Here is a 19,386-nt window from a genome sequence, read left to right on the forward strand (position 1 = left end):
TGTAGAGAATGATAGTCACACACAAATTATAACAAATGGCCTCCTAGCAATAAGTAAAACAAAAATATAATTGTGCTCAAGGAATTTCAATCATACGGACACTGATTGGCTGTGCCACGCAACATTTTTTGAAGTAACAATTCGACTGGAATGGAGCACATGGTGTCCATGCAGCTGGCCATCTTTTTAGTTTCTTATCTATCTGCAAATGTTTTTCAATTTTTTCTTCCATCAGGAATATACAAGTGCCTTAGAAATAGTTATAGATTTTGCATCATTATTATTTCACAGGGTCCCATGTGTTTTCTGACTCAGGGACTGGGGGGGGGGCGCCTTGGGATTCCTGTTAGGTTTGTTTTGCTGGCCGCATTGCGTGTGCATTTACCCGGTATATAGATTTAGCCACATGGCATAGCATGTTCAATATAATTAAATATTTGGTGGCAGTAATCATAATATTCTCATTATGGTCATCTACTGTACCCCTAAAATGAACATACTGCAAGCTGTTTTTTATTTATTTTTCTTTACTTACTTGTGTACGAAGTATAGGGAAAGTATTGTAATCGTCCAAAAATTCAGTCGAGATTTTGATGAATCTCGATGTTTTAGACCTCCCTGACTTTCTCATGTACAAAGTACAGGGAAAGTATTGGAATCCTCCAAAAATTCTATTTCGAGATTTTGATGAATCTCAATATTTCAGACCTCACTGAGTCCGAAAATACCATTTTTTGAATTATGTCTGTGTGTCCGTCTTTGTGTGTGTGTGTATGTAAACACAATAACTTGAGTACGCTTTCACTTAGGTCAACCAAATTTTGCATACAAGTATTAGGTGCAAAATGTAGATTTCTATCATTTTTTGGGCTATTTCAATTAACTGGAAGTGGTATTTTACCTTTTTATTCATGCAGCTGCAAAGTCCGATTTATTCAACTTTACTTTTTAATAAGTTTCCAATATATTCATAATCTGATATGATTTGTTGTTGATGGTTATTTAATGTACAGAATATAAAAATATAATAATTTTCTTGCGGTTTACTCCTCAAATATCTATCCCTTTATCTGAGTATACAAAAAATTCTCGGGGAGACCACTCCCGATTTTATTTTTTATTAAACACGTATGGGGAGCAAGTCTAACTAGAGTAGTACACAAGAAGTGACATCATTCATGCAAAAAGGGCAGCAACATAAAATGTGCAAAGATGGAGTAGGTTTATAGTGCACATAAATGAAAGTTCTGCAAATACCTTTACAGCTCTGTGATGTCGCACTGGACTTGCAAAGTTTCAATCGATTGTAAAAACAACACAAAATTAATAGAAATAGTGAAAAAGTACAACTTTCTTCTACATCCTTCTACTCCTGAGAAATGTATCGAAAGAAACATGATAAAACAAATCATTACAAAGATTTATGTGATGTTGTGAATAACTGACAGTATTCAGGTTAAAGCCTGGGATGAGTGAATTTCACTAGGAGTGTATGAAGCTAGAAAAAATAAATAACTGTTCCAACAGGCAGGTTAATAATGAACTTAAAGTCATTGAAGGTGTCTAATAGGCCGAGAATCAAGAATACTTGCAGCAATTTTTTCTTCTTTTTCTTATTTCCTTTGGTCATCCACTATTTTCATATCAGGAAATAATACTGTAGGCTTTCCTTAATCCAACTGTTATTTTTGCACTGTAGTTTTAGGTGCGTATTTTCTGCAAAATAGAGGAAATTAATGGTCTGACGTGGGAAAACCCAGGTGCATGAAGATAGGACACCAGTTTTCTTTTTATGTATATTGTTTCAATTTTCATTGATAATGACACCAAGCTTTTGGTGATGTAATTCGCAGTTGCTTTGTCAGTATTACAGGCTGATGAGTGCAGTGTGTTACCTTTTACATCATTTTCTTTGGATTCTATGTTTACACATCTGGTGTTCATTATAAGCCATGTCATATGGCCTTGTCTAATCATGAAGGTCTCGATTTACACCAAGAAAGTTCAGACTTTCACATTTCCTTCATGCTCATTGCATAGCCATTCGCTTAGCAGCTGTCCAAGATTTATACTGCATTTTCTCTGTTAGTTATATTAACACATTTAGGGTATTAAAATATTATCCATTCTGTTTTTCATTGTTTTTTATATTCCACTAAATTTATCATTACATTAAAATCTCAGTGTATTTTTCTGTATGTTTTATGTTAGAGCGGTTCATTAAAAACATATGGACGCTCTTGTTTAAAAGTTATGTGACAGAAGTGTAATGACTGTGGGAGAAACATTCAAACTAAAACGTACAAGAAAAAACAACAGCAGGAGACACTTACCCTAGCTCACATATTAAGTCTTGTAAAGAGCCCTACTCTGTTTTTAACTCCTTTTTAAGCTTTATCTTTGAACAGCTATCCAATAAGTAATGAACCACAAATCCAAAAACTTAAAGAAAATAAAAGTAATTTTGATGTAAATGGTTAAAAAGGTTTTTGATTTTTTTAGCACTGAAAAGATACTTTCACACGGCAGGAACTTCTGAATAAATAAACATATAAACAAGTTGGTTAATTAACCCTCGAGTCGATTTCCAATCATTCAGTGTAAACTAATTAACTTACAGTACAGGGAAAAAAAAGAGCACACAAGGAAATTTCAGTGTATCTCCAATGTAGAGTTGTCTTTTTTGGCGTTGGTTTCTGCTGTCTGTGATTCTGTTTAGAAAAGAAAGGTATTAAAATTGTATTTTATCATTTTATCTGCAATCAATTACCATATGTGGCATATTCAATCATTAAGAGCTTAGGAGCAAACATAATTAGCTAATACTTTGTTTATTGAATGCCAGAGTTTAATCAATACCAACCCACATCTTTGGCTGATGTTAGGCAGTGTAAAAAATGTAAACATATCCTCCAAGGCTCTTCACAATGATATTGTACCCGTTCTCACTTGAAAATTAACAAACACGATAAACCATTACAAACAAGTAATCCCCTGCAATCAGACCCCGAAAATTACTATCGTTTTTTTAAAAACATGAAAAAGGTATGAAAGCAAATGTATTCAAAGTAGATTGACTGAACCTAGTGTTTCATAAGAGAAATGAATGCAAATGATGTACAAATATTTTTTTTATTAATTACCACATTGTATATACAGTGGAACCTCGGTTTGCGAGCATAATTCGTGCCGTAAAATGTGCTCGCAATCCAAAGCGCTCATATATCAAAGTGAATTTCCCCCTAAGAAATAATGGAAACTCAGATGATTCGTTCCACAACCCAACACTATTCATATAAAAATGATTAATACAAAATATAAAGTAAAAATAAATAAAACAAATTAACCTGCACTTTACCTTTAAAAAGAATCATGGCTGGTGTGAGTGAGTTTCTAAACTCTTGTGGGATTCCACCCAACAGGACGACACGCGGAAGAGTTTCCCAAAGCAATCGCAGTCTCCCAGCGCTGTAGCAGTTCGCTGTATAAGCGCATCCAAAAAGATCGCAGACATGCTATAAGCACCTGCCATCGATGGGTGATACAAAGAACATTATAAAGATCCCGCTACAATAAATAATAGCGCTGTTGCTGTTTCAAGCTGAATAAAGCTGGTGTTGTTAAAGTACTGAGACTCAGCTTCATGTTTTGGGGCGCAAGATGGGCACTCGCACTTCACCGCACACACGTGCGCACGCGCACAAACACACACAGTCACGATGCTGTAGTAAACAGTATACGCTCGTACGGATGTTGACTATATGAGTGAGGCACACAGACTCAGATGGAGAATAGGAGATGATTGCCCTCAAGAGAAGAGAGAGGAGGAGAGAGAGAGACACGTGCGCGAGCGAGCGAGATAAGGAGAGAGAGATGCGCTGCGCGTAAGCGAGAGAGATAAGGAGAGAGAGAGATAAGGAGAGAGAGACATGTGTGGGAGAGAGAGAAGAACCATCAGCTCAGTTGTGATCACATGACGCTCAGCAGACAAAGTGTATCCATACTACTCGTATTGCAAGACATTGCTTGTTTATCAAGTCAAAATTTATTGAAAAATTTAGCTCGTCTTGCAAAACACTCGTAAACCAAGTTACTTGTAAACCGAGATTCCACTGTATATAAACCCTTGACACATATTTTTGAAAGTCACAGAACACTGGGAAAATTCTGAAGGCCTAGAAAATAGCAAATATTATCTTGTTATATATAAAAATGATGATCAGGCAGATTAAAGCAACTATAGGTCAATAAGCGTAATGTGCATTACAGATAAATTAATGGAAGGAATTATTAAACAAAATTGAGCAATATATGCCAAGATCAGGAGTTTTACTAATCAGTCTGAATGGGTTCATAAAAAGGAGGTTGTGTTTCACTAACATGCCAGAATTCCATGAGGAAGCAACAACAGGATATAATCAAAGGGGTGCATATGATATTATTTATCTTGACTTACAGAAAGCATTTCATAAGGTGCCACATGAGAGGTTGGGCATCAGACTAAAAGAAGTAGAAGTTCAGGGTGCAGAATTGACTCAGACACAGAAAGTAGAACATTAAGGTGCAATGAATCTTCTCAAAGTTGGGTGATGTTAAGAATGACGTTCCACAGGAGTCAGTGCTAGGGCCGCTGCTATTTTAATATATTTAAATTATTTAGATGGGAATATAAATAACAAGCTGATCAATTTTTCAGATTAATAACAAGATAGGCAGATTGGCAAATAATCTAGAATCCATTGAACCATTACAAAGGGAGTTCAGCTGTATACAGGCTTGGGTAGATCAATAGCAGAAGAAACTTAATGAAAGTAAATGTAAAGTATTACACACAGGAAGTAAAAATGTGAGATTTGAATACACAATAGGAGGTCTGAAAATCGAGAGTTATGAGAAGGATTTAGGAGTTATAGTTCACTCATCAATATCATCTTCCAAACAGTGTTCAGAAGTCATTAAGAAGGCCAACAGAATGGTTATATAGCATGATGTGTAGAGTACAAGTCCAAGGAGGTTATACTCAAGCTTAATAAGGCATTGTTAAGGCCTCACCCGGAGTACTATATATTTTTTTGCTCTCCAATTTTTAAAAAAGACATAGCAACTCTAGAAAAAGTTCATAAAAGAGACACTATGCTGATTACAGGACTGCAAGAGGATTAGTTATGAGGAAAGATTAAATTAGCTGAGCCTTTCAGTTTAAGCAAAAGAAGATTAAGAGGAGACATGATTGAAGTGTTTAAAATTATGAAAGGATTGTAGACTGTTACTTTAAAATAAGTTTGTCAAGAACACAGGAGCACAGTAGAAAATTTGTTAAGAGTAAATTTTGCACGAAAATTTATTAGCATTAACAATAATGCTAACATAGTTAACATTTACCTTCACATAGAGAACCGTAGATACATGGAATAAGTTACTAAGTAATGTGGTAGACAGTAGAACTTTAGGGACCTTCAAAACTAGACCTGATGTTATTTTGGAAGAACTAAGTGCATAGGACTGGCAAACTTTGTTGGGTTGAGCAGCCTGTTTTCATGTTGATTGTTCTAATGTTCTAATTGCAACTCTTCTGCAGCCTGACTAATCTGCATTTATTTATTTACATTTACAGTACTCCAGTATAGATTTAAAGAGTCTATTCCGAATACACTGATTGCAAAAGTGAAAACAACTCTGGTCAAGAATATAAAATTAGGGTTAAATTAAACAGTTAGTGTAGTGACATAAGAACAATAGTAGGGCAGTGGCATTTTGACTGAAAGCAACAAATAGAGTGATTTGAATGAATAAATCCAATTTTGTGCTGATTTAAATAGTAGATTCTGTTGTAGATAAAGGCATGAATTCATTTACCTTTATCCTGCATTTTATCATTATTTTTATTTTACTTATGCAGTGTAGTTTGTAGTGATGAGCAAGGTGAATTTTTAATGTCATGTATTCATGGAGAACAGTAATAACAAAGTTTCTGACAGAATGTGTGTCTATAGAGACCAACACTCGACCACAAGAAGTCTAGGAATTTAGTAAAGTAATCTGAGGACAGTGCCAAGTCCATGATCACAAATTCACCAAGTTTTTCTTGCAATGTGCAGCATCACAAAACATCATCATTACCATAGCTTTTGGGGAGCAACAGTATGACAGAAAAGACTGACAAAACAAGGAAAAGGGATGTGGAGGTGGCATCAGACTGCTCAGGCACAATAGAAAAGAAAATAATTGATGGCCAGAAGTTCATCAGCCTCTCAGGCAATAGACAATGAAAGTTTCTTCAATCATTTTAGAGGACTAATAAATTTGTGACAGAAATTATATTGTCGAAAATATTTTAAGGGTGTGTGGGTATTTAAAGGTACTTTACTAAACACATTTTGGGGAAGTTTCAAGGTGTGCAATCTAATTTTAAAGTTAGTTTAATGATTCATTGCTTACATTTTGTGCAATATTTTGCATTGATGTTGCTTCTTTGGTTATTTTCGGAGCTATTTTCTTCTCCCATTGTTAGGTCAGTACCTCTGTTTTTAGGGACAGATCCTTGTAGGTCATGACCTCCTGTTTACAATTTGACTGATTAAAAGGTCATCTTTTTGAACACTTCCTCATCTGAGTTGTTGAACATAGTTATGCCTGACACTGAATTCTCTATTGTCTTTTTGGTGCTGGCCCTTTGCTTCCTTTCTGTTCTGATGCTTGATTTTTTGATCTTTTGGTTTCAAGTCTTTGCCTTCAACTGTGTCTTATTCACTGACCCAACTCAAAAGAAAAATATTACTGCTCATTCCACTACCATAACAATTTGAAAATATGTAAGGTTGTAACAACCACGCTCACACTCAGAAGTGGCAAATTATACACTCTGGCTGAGCTAGAGCAAAGTAGAGGCTCTGGCATGTCATATCGTACTTACTACTTCATTCCTTACTAGATTACTCCTTACTAAATTACTTACTTAAGCTCCCCAGTTGATGGTAAAAACAAACAAGTTAGGCATAGATAAAAGGTTCAGTATGTAAAAAAAATGACTATATTGGAAAAATATGAAATATAATACAGATAAATTAATATTCCTTGAACCCAATACAGGTGCAAATATATATAGTGTTAGGAAAAAAAAAAAAAAGAAACACCTCGACCTCCATTGTCCTCCCCTTGTCTTAACCAGAAAACATGTATAATTTACAAAACAACATTCATATACACAAAAAGCCAATGAAATCATGAAAACTGTGGATATGAGAAATGGATGAAAAGTGGACAAGTGTTAGAAAACCCAAATTCAAATAATGCTATTTCAAAGTATGAATCGACAGAGTCTCACTGATGACTCCCATTTGTAATGTGTGATTGTCATGCAGGAATTTGCTGCCCTAGATGTTCAGCTATCGCAGGTTAGGGCTACTCTCTCCACTGACTTAAAAGACGTGGCGATGCTTTGCTTAAGATCTTCATAAAGCCTTGATGCTACAACTTCACTCAAATGTTTTCTGGTTGATATAGCATACTGCAGTTCAAAAAACAGTATCATTGTTGAAAGCTCTCATTTTCAATAATGGTGTACGGTCTCAAATATTTACAGATAAAACCTGGCATAGATTGTGTTATTTTTCTGAGCACAAGGCAAATTAAATGGAAGTTTGGAGCTACCCACCATCTCCAGTGTAGATTGTTTAGGCTCTACTGGTTTCAGTGTCAACTGAGATTACATTTATGGGTGACGTTGGGGTAAATGATTTCTCAAATTTGTTGTGTTACAACAATAACTAATGTGTGAGTTGCACAGCTCTTTACCGCCACACCGTAAGTCTACACATCTGATTTAAGTGTCTGAGATAGTGATTTCAGTTAAAGAGGACACACTATTTTGTGCAAGATAGTAAACTGCTTTTTCCACAGAAAACTTTACCAGGTGCATTAGCGCCATCTATTGGAATTGACACCAAAAACAAAGATAAGCAAAAATCTACATATAGTAATTAAGCGGGATAGAGATTAATAAGATCGATCATAAGACCTTAAGAATCGGTATAGATTAATTTAATCGAAAAATAACAATTAATAAGAAAATTAATATTTTTACCCAGGCTTACTGTGGTCAAGTACATAATTTTCCTAATACTCAGGTACAAAATTGGAAACAAAAGGTTAAATCCAAAAAATGTTCAGTCTGAGAAATCAATAAACGCAATAATTCAAAATTGACCCAAGAAAGCATCCACAATTACTGAACTCCACTAGATTGGAGAACACTGGACCTACAGTATTTATACATCTCTCCACCAATGTAACTTCCATATAATTAAAGTACTCATGAATAAAGAAAAGGTCACAAAAAAGCAGATGTTTGTGATCATAAGTAGATGGTGCATTATGTAAAGGAATAGATAAAGGGTAGAATCAAGAGTTAATTATTTTATTTTCTTATGCTTGAGAAATGGTTAACTATCCCACATATGATTTTTTTCATTTTCCTAATCTTTTGTAAAGCATCTGCATGTAGGATAATGTATGTTCTATGTACATTGGAAAAATACTGTTACGGCACTAATTATTTTGGTTTCATTGTGTTGTGGGTGATTTTATCTGTTAACTCAAATACTATGTTAAAGTACAAAATTGCTTTTGATTTTATTTCCTTCAATGTGATTTTGTGCTTTCAAACGTTGTTTATTAAAAATATTTATGGTGGTCATTGATAAAATAACTATAATGTAAATGTTATAAACCAGGCCTATTTTGTATAGCTTTGTAGAAATCAAATTATTGTGCTGTGTAGCAGCAGTGAACTATAAAAAGCTATAACATTTTATTAATGTGAGTCCCCCAAGGATTTTCTGCTAATGAACTAGTTCTTTTTAAGTAAAACTTTAATATAAGTTCACTGGAAATAAGAGCTCTACTTAGAAAGTTATTGTGTGCTAGAAACTAAAACCTATTAAAATGTGGTAGCAGTTCTCAAATGAAAGTGACTGCTGCAGGGCTGAGAGAAGCATATGGGAGTTTCCTATTCTTACTCTTAAGAAGAAATAATAGATTGGAGATTGTAGAAAATTGGATATTAAAAAAATGTCTTGTACTTAAAAAAATCATAGCCTTAATATTATTTAAAACAAATCTATCAAGCAGTGTTAGTAGGACTACAAAGCATAAGGATTAGCAAACACACACTGACAGATTTTGCATCTACATTATCTGATGAGGGTTGTGGAGGCAACATCAAGTCAACTCCTTCTCTTTAAACAGAATTCTCTAGATGATCCAAGAACATCACAATACTGTTTGCAAGCCAAACAATCTGCTTTGGGCCTGCCTTTTGCCTCATCTCAGAGCAATATTCCTAGTACAGCACCTGCAGGAAGCCCTTGGGGGCATCCTCAGCAGATGCTCAAACTACCTCAATGAGCTCCTCAAAATTGGAGTAATCACAGCAGGGAGCTCATTTGTGCTGCTTGTACCCCTGATATCATTCACCATTCCAGAGCTTGTGACAATGGGAATATAGATTGAGCAATATATAGATCCTTTTTCCATGAACTTAGCACCCACTTTACAACAACCACATGGTACAGCTACAAAGCTGCTAGCAATGCATCAATTGATTTATTAATCCCAGATGAATTCCTCTATATCAAGCAGCTACAAACAAACAACTTGTTTTCAGAGGAACACTATGACTTCAGATGTAGATGTACTGATCTCATCCTGATCTCACATTAGGCTGTGAACCTCCTCCAGAGATCACAGAAGATAGTCAGATGACACTGGAATTGGAAATATTGAAAATCTTTAATCTGCATCATGTACTCCAAAACATCACTATGTAAGATTACAGGATTTTGCAGATCACTGTCAAATTAGCACACTGCTTCCAAAACAAGCTTATTTGTGTTTTTAATTTAATGACTTTATTATAGAGCTGTTCACTGGTGGTGAAAACCAAAATCTAACCTGCCTATAAGTGCTACATTTCAAACCAATTTCACCCATGCCTACCACATTTAGTACCCAAGACCATCCATACTCATATTTGGTAGTGATATATTAATCCGCCCTACTCCTTTACATTATTCCACGCATCTTACTGTGCCTTTAGACACATCATCAGTGATATTCCTGGGATGATGGGGGTCTTCATATCTTACAATTTCAGATACTTTCGCCCAGGAGACCCAGATGATCCCAGGGAGGTATGGAATGAGGGCCATTGTTGCTTGAAACAAAAGAGAGGTGTTGGGATGGATGGAGACATGGAATATGCAAACAATCTAAATCTGCACTTTAATAGGTTTGACTTCCCTACGTCTCCTCCCCCCACACTCAGCTCTTCTCACCTTCTCCATTCTCCTCCCTCCTCTCCTGCCCGCACTGCTTGTCTCTCTCCATTTCTCTCAGCTGATGAAATTAGAAGGGAACTGTGTAGACTTCATCCCAGTAAAGCTGCAGGTCATGATGGCATCAGTCCCAGGATGCTCAGGTGCTGTGCTGCCCAGCTGTGTGGAGTTCTACATCTGATCTTCAACAAGAGTCTGAAACTGCAGAGGGTCTCTGCACCTTGTCTGGTTCCAGTCACCAAAAAGAACCACCCGTTGACCCCAAGTGACTACAGGCCAGTGGCTCTGACTTTACACGTCATGAAAGTGATGGAGAGACTTCTCCTGAAACATATGCGTCTGCTGGTAGAACCTTGGCTGGACCCCCTACAGTTTGCTTTTCAGCCCCGTATCGGCATGGAGGATATCATCATCTATCTGCTGAACCAGCCTTATTCTCATTTGGACATTGCTGGGAACACGGTGAGGGTCATGTTTTTTGACTTCTCCGGTGCTTTTCACACATTCAGACCATCACTGCTGGGAAATAAGCTTATGGAAATGCAGGTGGACGCCCCATTGGTAGCCTGGATTATGGACTATTTAAGCAATCGACCACAGCATGTCCGGCTGAAGAGCTGCTGCTCTGATAGCATCCTGAGCAGCACGGGGGTGCTGCAGGGAACTGTCCTATCACCCTTCCTCTTCACCCTCTATACGTCTGACTTCAGGTACAGGTCTCAGTCATGTCATCTGCAGAAATTCTCTGATGATTCTGCTATTGTGGCCTGTATCAGGGAAGGACAGGAGGATGAATACAGGAGGGTAGTGGACAGCTTTGTGGAGTGGTGTGAGCTAATTTTTTACAGATAAACATCACAAAGACAAAGGAACTGGTTGTGGACTTTAGAAAACAGGCTCCTTTTCCCACCCCTGTCACCATCAGAGGAACTGATGTTGAGGTTGTTGAGGACTACAGGTACCTGGGGGTACACATTGACAGTAAACTGGACTGGTCCAAGAACACCAACATGGTTTTCAAGAAAGGGCAGAGCCGACTTTACCTATTGAGGAGGCTCAGGTCTTTCAATGTCTGTAGGAAGATGCTGACTATGTTCTATCACTCTGTGGTAGAGAGTGTGGTGTTTTTTGCAGCTGTGTGTTGGGGCAGTGGGCTGAAGACAGCTGAGGCCAACAGGCTGAACAAACTGATTAAAAAGGCTGGTTCTGTCCTGGGTGTCAGACTGGAGAACCTGGCAGAGGTGTCTGAGAGGAGAATGCTGAAAAAGCTTCTCGGTATCATGGACAACCCCTCTCACCCCATGCATGCCACCTTGATGGGTCATCGGAGCACACACAGCAAAAGACTCATTGCCTCCAAGTGTAAAACCGAACGCCACAGGAAATCTTTTCTACCTGTGGCAATAAGACTGTATAATTCTTCCTCATTCTGTAGGTGATCCTTCTCATCATCACATGCTGCTATCTCATTTATTTATAGCATAAACACTAGCCACTTTTCATTACCACTTGCACTAATAATCTGTAATTTTATTATATCTGTTATAGTTTTTGTTATAGTTGTTTGTTGCTTTGCACAAATTAGTTATATAGTTATAATACAAACTATTAGTTATAGTTATAGTTATTTGATATTTTGTTTAGAGTTATTTTGTTATTCTGTTTATTTAGTTATTCTGTTTGCACTATTATTACTGATCTTTTTAACTCTTTATTACCTTATCTTGATTCCTCTTGTTGCACTGAGCATGTATATGACAAAAGAATTTTCCTCGGGTTAAATAAAGTTCTTATCTATCTATCTATCTATCTATCTATCTATCTATCTATCTATCTATCTATCTATCTATCTATCTATCTATCTATCTATCTATCTATCTATCTATCTATCTATCTATGATGCTGGTCAGACCCCAGCCTATGTTTGAGTGGCAAGCTACAGGTCATTTCTCTTCATCCAGAGCCATCGTGGGGTGTTTTCTGCTGTTCTGTGGCGGGCTTCCTTGCTGCCCAAATGAATGAAGGCATGCCAGAGAGATTGGCCAGCGAATCTCCTACTACCTACCTCGATAGCCTGGTATTTGGCCCTCTCCCTATCATACACCTCGTTAATCCTGTCTTTCCAGGGCACTATTAGTTTAGCATAACCACCTTTCTAACCTGACTCAACAAGCAGTGCAATGTCTGACTGCATCAAGGTTGTGACTATGTGAATCAGGGACACGACTTTCCTGTCTAGGTCGGCACTCATCTGCCCATCTGTAGCTGTGCTGAGGAGATCTGTTCAAGCTTAACTTAGGGTTTGAGGCCTCTCCCCTGCCTATACAGCTATTGTTGCCAGGCAGTTCTTACAGAGGGAGATAGCTACAGTATGCAAATAGTCACTGCCATTGCTTTCAGGACCTGGTCATGGTGCCAGTGATAGCACCCTTTTCCCAGGGGTTTAGGGCAGCTGGTAACAATGTGCTCAAGGGTTTCCATTCCTTTGCACAAGCTGCAACAGGGTGTCTCTGCCTTCCCCCAGAGGTGTAGGTTTGTGGGACTGGGTAAAACATCATAGACCAATTGAATTAGGAACTTAATGTGCTGGGGTTCTGCACGCCATAGGTTCCTTCTATTTTATGTTACTCTCTACTGTCTGGTCCCACCTTGTCCATGCTCTCTGCTGTCACATTCCAGCTGCCTTGCTGGCACGGACTTCCTCAACGGCCGATCTCATGTCCTGTTGAATTACTGAACTAAGTGCTGTCTCTCTTTCCCCTGGATTTTCTTATATTGGAGTTTGGGGGCAACCCCAGTCCTGCTCGTCCGATGGTCACCATGCGATGGTCACCATGCCTACCAATACACTGTGGTGCAGTCTTGCCTCTGCCTATCCTTAGCCTTTCACTACGTGGCTGTTTTTGCCTCAATGCTGGCTTGAGAGACATTCGGGTCACTGGACTCTCTGTATTGCAGCACTCCTCTTGCATGGGTGACTGTGAGCTCCTCCATGATGGAACTAAGGAAGATTCAGCCTGTTTTTCCTCATGTACAGAGCTGTGCTGCCAAGTGATCTTGGGAGTCTCAACCATCTCTGCAGGTAATGGCTAATCTTCTTTTCCAGTCCTTCCATAGCAGATATTGAGAACTCATTTACAAGCAATGGCCACAACATTTGTGGAAGGATCCCTTGCTGATAAATCCAATCATTAAAATTGCCCAGGAGCTCTGACTTGTCTACTGAGGTCATCCACCGCTGCAGTTCCTCCACGGAGGTTCTGACTGACTCTGTATTCTTTAGTGGGCTGTTAAACACTTTGACAGGGCTCTTCTTAGAATTCTCCATCAGACTTGGCATGGAGGTCCCTCCCACTGTGAACCAGCACTGATGAGCAGAAGGGACCTAGACATCTTGGGCTTGAAAGTCATCCTTACCCACACAATGAGCCACTCCAGCTCATTGTTCATTGTTGCTCACAGTTCAGGGGCCTCATGTATAACGCCGTGCGTAGAACTCGCACTATAACATGGCATAAGCACAAAAGCCGAAATGTGTTTACGCACAGAAAAATCCAGATGCAGGAATCTGTGCGTACTCCAACTTCCACGTTCTTCCGTTACATAAATCCCAATCAGCGTGAAAACTAACGCTCGTGCACGCGCATTATGTAACGCCCCAAATCCTCCCAGAATTACGCCTATTTCAATATGCAAATCAATATAAATCGCCCTTAAGCGCAGCCTTCTGTGAAAAGACAATGGGAAAAGCACGGGGAAAATATAAGAATTTCAGCGAATACCAAGTGGAGGCAAAGGAAAAACATACTATTTGTTCAAATAAACCGTGGTATAATCAACAAAAGGAAGTTGATCGAGTGACATAGCGTGTTGGAGAAACTTGAAAGCTCACATTCACAAAATCGCACAGTGCCGGAAATAAAAAGAAGTCACATATCAAAGTTGCCGTGAAAAGAAGAGTTGTAAGCCCACTGTCTGAGTGTCATATGAAAGTTTATTAGGGTACAGAGAAAAAAGGCAGACGGTGGGGAAAAAGCACGAAATGTCAACTTCAATCTCGATATTTCCACTTTAATCACGTAGTTTATTTTGTCATTTAGTAGAACATTATAAACTTCATCTTAAAATCGTTTAATCAACCAGTTTCTCAAATCACATCGTAATTAAAGTAGCACGTTAAATGCTTTGTTTTGTATTTGATCTTCTACTCGTATGTGCTCTATGTGTGTGAATCACTACTTGCTTCTTAAACTGGCTCTCTTCCTCCAACTGGACACAGAATCCATTACATTCGTGATATTACAGCTCTCTGAATAACTAAAATACTGAGATGTATACGTGATGTCATTTTCATGATGATAGGAGCTAAAGCACATTATTAAACATGTGTTTCATGAGCCTCGTGCTCATGACAAGCATTATCTTTTGTCGAAATTTGTCGCTGCGTTTTTAGCTGTGTTGTTATTTTCTCTTTCTGTTTTATATTCAATATATATTGGCGTGGCCGCCCCAAGAGTCCTTGCTTTTCTTTCCCCAAGTAACCGATCGCCATACAATCAGCTCTGTAATAGACGTTAAGCCATCTGTAAGCTTAGCGCCGATTCTTCAAACGTTTAAAGAACATTGAAATATCTTCGTAGTACATGTTTAATTATTCTATCCTTCACGACACTCCCAGTGAAGAATATAGATTATTTAAATGAAGTTAAAGTTTTATGTGTATAATTTAACAAACATATTTTGCTGCATTTCACCTTAAAAATGATATCGTCATCATATGTAAATACGCGCTTAATAAAGTGGCTCAGGTTGTGAGATATTATAACTGTAGTGCAAGTTTACAGTGGGGTGATTGTACTTATAAGTACAAACCGTTCTACAAGGAGCAATTGATTGAGTGCATTTAAAGTTCTTGGGATTAAACTGTTTCTGAACCGCGAGGTCTGTACAGGAAAGGCTTTAAAACGTTTTGCAGTGGCTGAGACAGCGTGTCCTTAAAGCTGTATACCGATAATTCTCTTTCCGATCAGCTGCTGCTGTGATTCACACTCAGATACAGTGATATAAATAATCCGAGTCGTGCAGTGAGAGTAATATGGAAAAAGATGATCCGCTGTGGCAACTCCTAACGGGAGGAGCTGAAAGAAGAAGAAGAAGAAGAAGAAGGAGAAGTGAGCAACGCTAAAGCAGTTATGGTATTTGGAATACTATGGCTGTTCCCTGGACCATTATATTGTTACGAGTTAATTACAATCAGATGCATTGCACTAATAAACAATATGCGGTTAGTTTCTGTGTATTTATAAAGCCGCGTCTTGAAAATAAAGAGTAACCACACAGGAACAGTAGCATTGCTTTGACGCTGGGTGCCGCCAGTTTGCAAAACCGAGCGGAGAACTTGTGTACGACAAGGCATGAGGTACCGTGGAAAAGTGTGTGGCTTTACGCCAAGTGTAGGTTTTATACATCGCGATTTGAACGTGGAAAAGTTCTTACGCAACATTTCTGTGCGTACGCACCGTTTATACATGAGGCCCCAGGTAACCCATTATTGCTCTGATCGGTGGTTGTCATCTCAGTTGACTTTGTCACCATTTTCATTACTAGGAAGAAGAGGACAAATGAGACAGTACATTCTGTAATAATCCTGTTCTCCAAGTGTTGCCATGAAGATGACAATATCCTGAGGATACTCTCACCCTGATAAAATTTCAAAATGAATTTCATAATGTTACTGGCATGACACGGTGATCCCAACTACCTTATGGAACATTGAGTATGCTGCATTTGTAGGATCTATCCATAGGTCTTAGAGATATCCCCTGCTCCTCATTCCCTTTTGCCACTTGGCTCTCTGATCAGCTGAGAGACCACACCTGTATGCTCCGAGCAGCCTGGAATGTGGGGACCACCCCTTTCTTCACAGTTGTGTTGACATAACCATTTCTGAGCAGAAACTCAGTAAGATGCCAGGTAAGGAGACTGAAAAATATCTTTCCTTTCATTTTCAGCAGTGAGATGACTATAAACACCTTATGCAAATCTCCATTGCTGATCTACCTTCCCCCTTTTCTAGATAGCGCAGAGGATCTTCCACCATCATTGTAGCAGTCAGTTGCATCTCCTATACACCTATTAAGGGACATCACTCGGTCCTGGAGCTGAGCTTGATCTTGCTGCTCTTTTAATCTTGAATATGTCTTGCCAGGTGGGTGCTCTGTTGTGAAATTTTGGGGCCTGTGGTGGTGGATGGGTGAATGTTCTGCACTCACCCAGCTCCTGCTCTCTCATGATCCCTGAATAGATGTCATGGAGAAGTAGATTTCAATTACCTAAAGGTGGTTGTTGTTACTTAATAAGAATAATATAACAGTCCTCATTATAGATGGTTATGTATAAAATGTGTTTTAATTGCATTAACTGTCTGTGTGGAGTTGGCAGTGCATGTTCTCATAAGTTTACACAGTTTTCCTCCCAAATTCTAAAGACAGACACCATTAGGGTAATTCTAGACTGGCTTCTGATAAGTGAGTGTGTGCCCTACACACTTGTTGCATGGTGCCTATTGCTGTACCATTAGCTTCTACCTCCTTTATACCTGTACTGGAACAAATGGGTACATATACAGAAAACAGAGCATAATCTAAAAAATGACAACAGGGCCTTTACAAAAAGAACCTTAATATAAACCAAATAAAATGTTCAGAAATGCACCCTTCAAAAATGGACCCATCTCTAATTCATCCTGTAAGCATATTGACTCATCATTGTATATTTACTTAGAGTTTGATATTAATTAGCAGTCTTTGGAACATTGGCACATTATTTCCTCTTTGAATTAAATGGTTTTTGTTTAAATCTAATCATTTTCTTAAATCTAACAACATTGTTACACTTATCCTAAGCTTTCTGCTTTTGGGTATGAATGTCTTTGTTAGAATTACTAAAAAATTAACCTACATATTGTATTATGCCACTTCAGTAGAGCTTAGGTCACCACCAACACATGCAAGAGATTAAGTTCCATTCTAGACAGCAATAATAATAATAATAATAGTTCCTTGTTAGTTCCATACAAGAGTAGTCCTTCAGAGGACATTATCATATATTCACACATGCACACACCAGAGCACGTCTAGGGTTGCCTTAAAATAACAGTATGTACATTATTGAATGGAAGTCTCTAGATGAAAATACTTAAATACCTTGGGAATATGCAGTTAACACTCTGCCTTTATTGTAAGAAATATAAAAACTACTCATTTTAAACTGTTTGGTTATTATGTGCCATCTAACTGATGTAAAAACAGCTTATACATGTAATACCTCAAAAGATCAAGTCTTTTCCAAAGTGTTTGAATGTGCAACTGACATAGATCTATAATGTTAAGAAATTTCATTGCTACGGAGACAAGTTCAGTTTGCAACCACACATTGAAGGCACAGCAATCATTGCTATCAGAATTCATTCAATCAATCAATCAATCAACATTTATTTATATAGCACATATTCATACAAAAAATGTAGCTCAAAGTGCTTTACAAAATGAATAGAAAAATAGAAGACACAATAAAAAATAAACATAAGTCAACATTAATTAACATAGAATAAGTAAGGTCCGATGGCCAGGGTGGACAGAAAAATCAAAAAAAAACTCCAAAGGCTGGAGAAAAAAATAAAATCTGTAGGGGTTCCAGACCAAGAGACCGCCCAGTCCCCTCTGGGCAATCTACCTAACATAAATCAAACAGTCCTCTTTGTATTTAGGGTTTTCATGGAAGGACCTGATGATGATGGTCACGTAGACTTCTGGCTTTCAGTCCATCAATGTTGGTGCATCATGATGCTTTGAGTAGGTGGTGGTGGCGCAGGCCGCCACCACAAAGAAACCGGAAAAAGAAACAGAAGAGAGAGTAGGGGTCAGTATGGATTTTGGAGCCACTGTGAATAGTTATTATGAAGAATTGAACATACAGAGTATCAGTATTAAGTTAAAGTGAAGTTATAAAAAGGCCATGTTAAAGTAATGTGTTTTCAGCAGTGTTTTAAAGTGCTCACTGTATTTGCCTGGCGAATTCCTATTGGCAGGCTATTCCAGATTTTGGGTGCATAGCAGCAGAAGGCCGCCTCACCACTTCTTTTAAGTTTAGCTTTTGGAATTATAAGGAGACACTCATTTGAAGATCTAAGGCTACGATTTGGAATATAACGTGTCAGGCATTCCGATATATAAGATGGAGCGAGATTATTTAAGGCTTTATAAACCACAAGCAGTATTTTAAAGTCAATCCAGGCAACCAGTGTAGTGACATCAAAACTGGAGAAATGTGTTCGGATTTTTTTATCCCAGTTAGGATTCTAGCAGCTGCATTCTGCACTCGTTGCAAGTGATTGATGTCGGTGCATTGAAGCAACAGCTCTGTCAAAAAGTAACTGGTGCTATGATCTGGATTCAGCACATCGGTGCTAGCTTGCCACTGGTTAAATATTTTCTGTAGAGGACAAAATGTAAGACATAAATGACTCAAAAAAGTAAAACTTGTTGTGAAATAAATTAATGTTGCCCTGAGTCAGCGGCCCCAGTAATCACTAGGAATGAGGACATTTTTCTTTTGTTAAGGCTTGATTTTTGCCTTTCCATAGAGACCCATGTCGCATCTTGGCTGTTGTACAATACAAGACTGTGGATATCAAATCAATCTCTGCATGTTTAGTAAAAGACTTTTAGGAGTAGGATTTTTTTTCTAGGACCTCCAACCAAAAGTTTTTATCATTCTTGAAAAGGCAATTATCTCACATTCTTTCTCATTTCTGACCCTTGCCTTCCTCTACCTTTCATCTGTCAGTCCTTTCTGTAAAACACCAGATTTACTTATGTAAGTTGTAACAAAAAGAAAACGATTTTAAAATTAAAAATAGACCTTCACTTATAATCTGCAATTTTGCACGTCTCCTATACTTTCATGAAAATAACACATAAATAATCTTTATTTTATTCTTTGAGCTTCTGTAAAAAGCTAAGTTACAAATAAAGTTCTATCTATCTATCTA

The sequence above is a fragment of the Polypterus senegalus genome, chromosome 7 (genome assembly GCF_016835505.1).
Source record: "Polypterus senegalus isolate Bchr_013 chromosome 7, ASM1683550v1, whole genome shotgun sequence".
NCBI classification, from domain to species: domain Eukaryota; kingdom Metazoa; phylum Chordata; class Cladistia; order Polypteriformes; family Polypteridae; genus Polypterus; species Polypterus senegalus.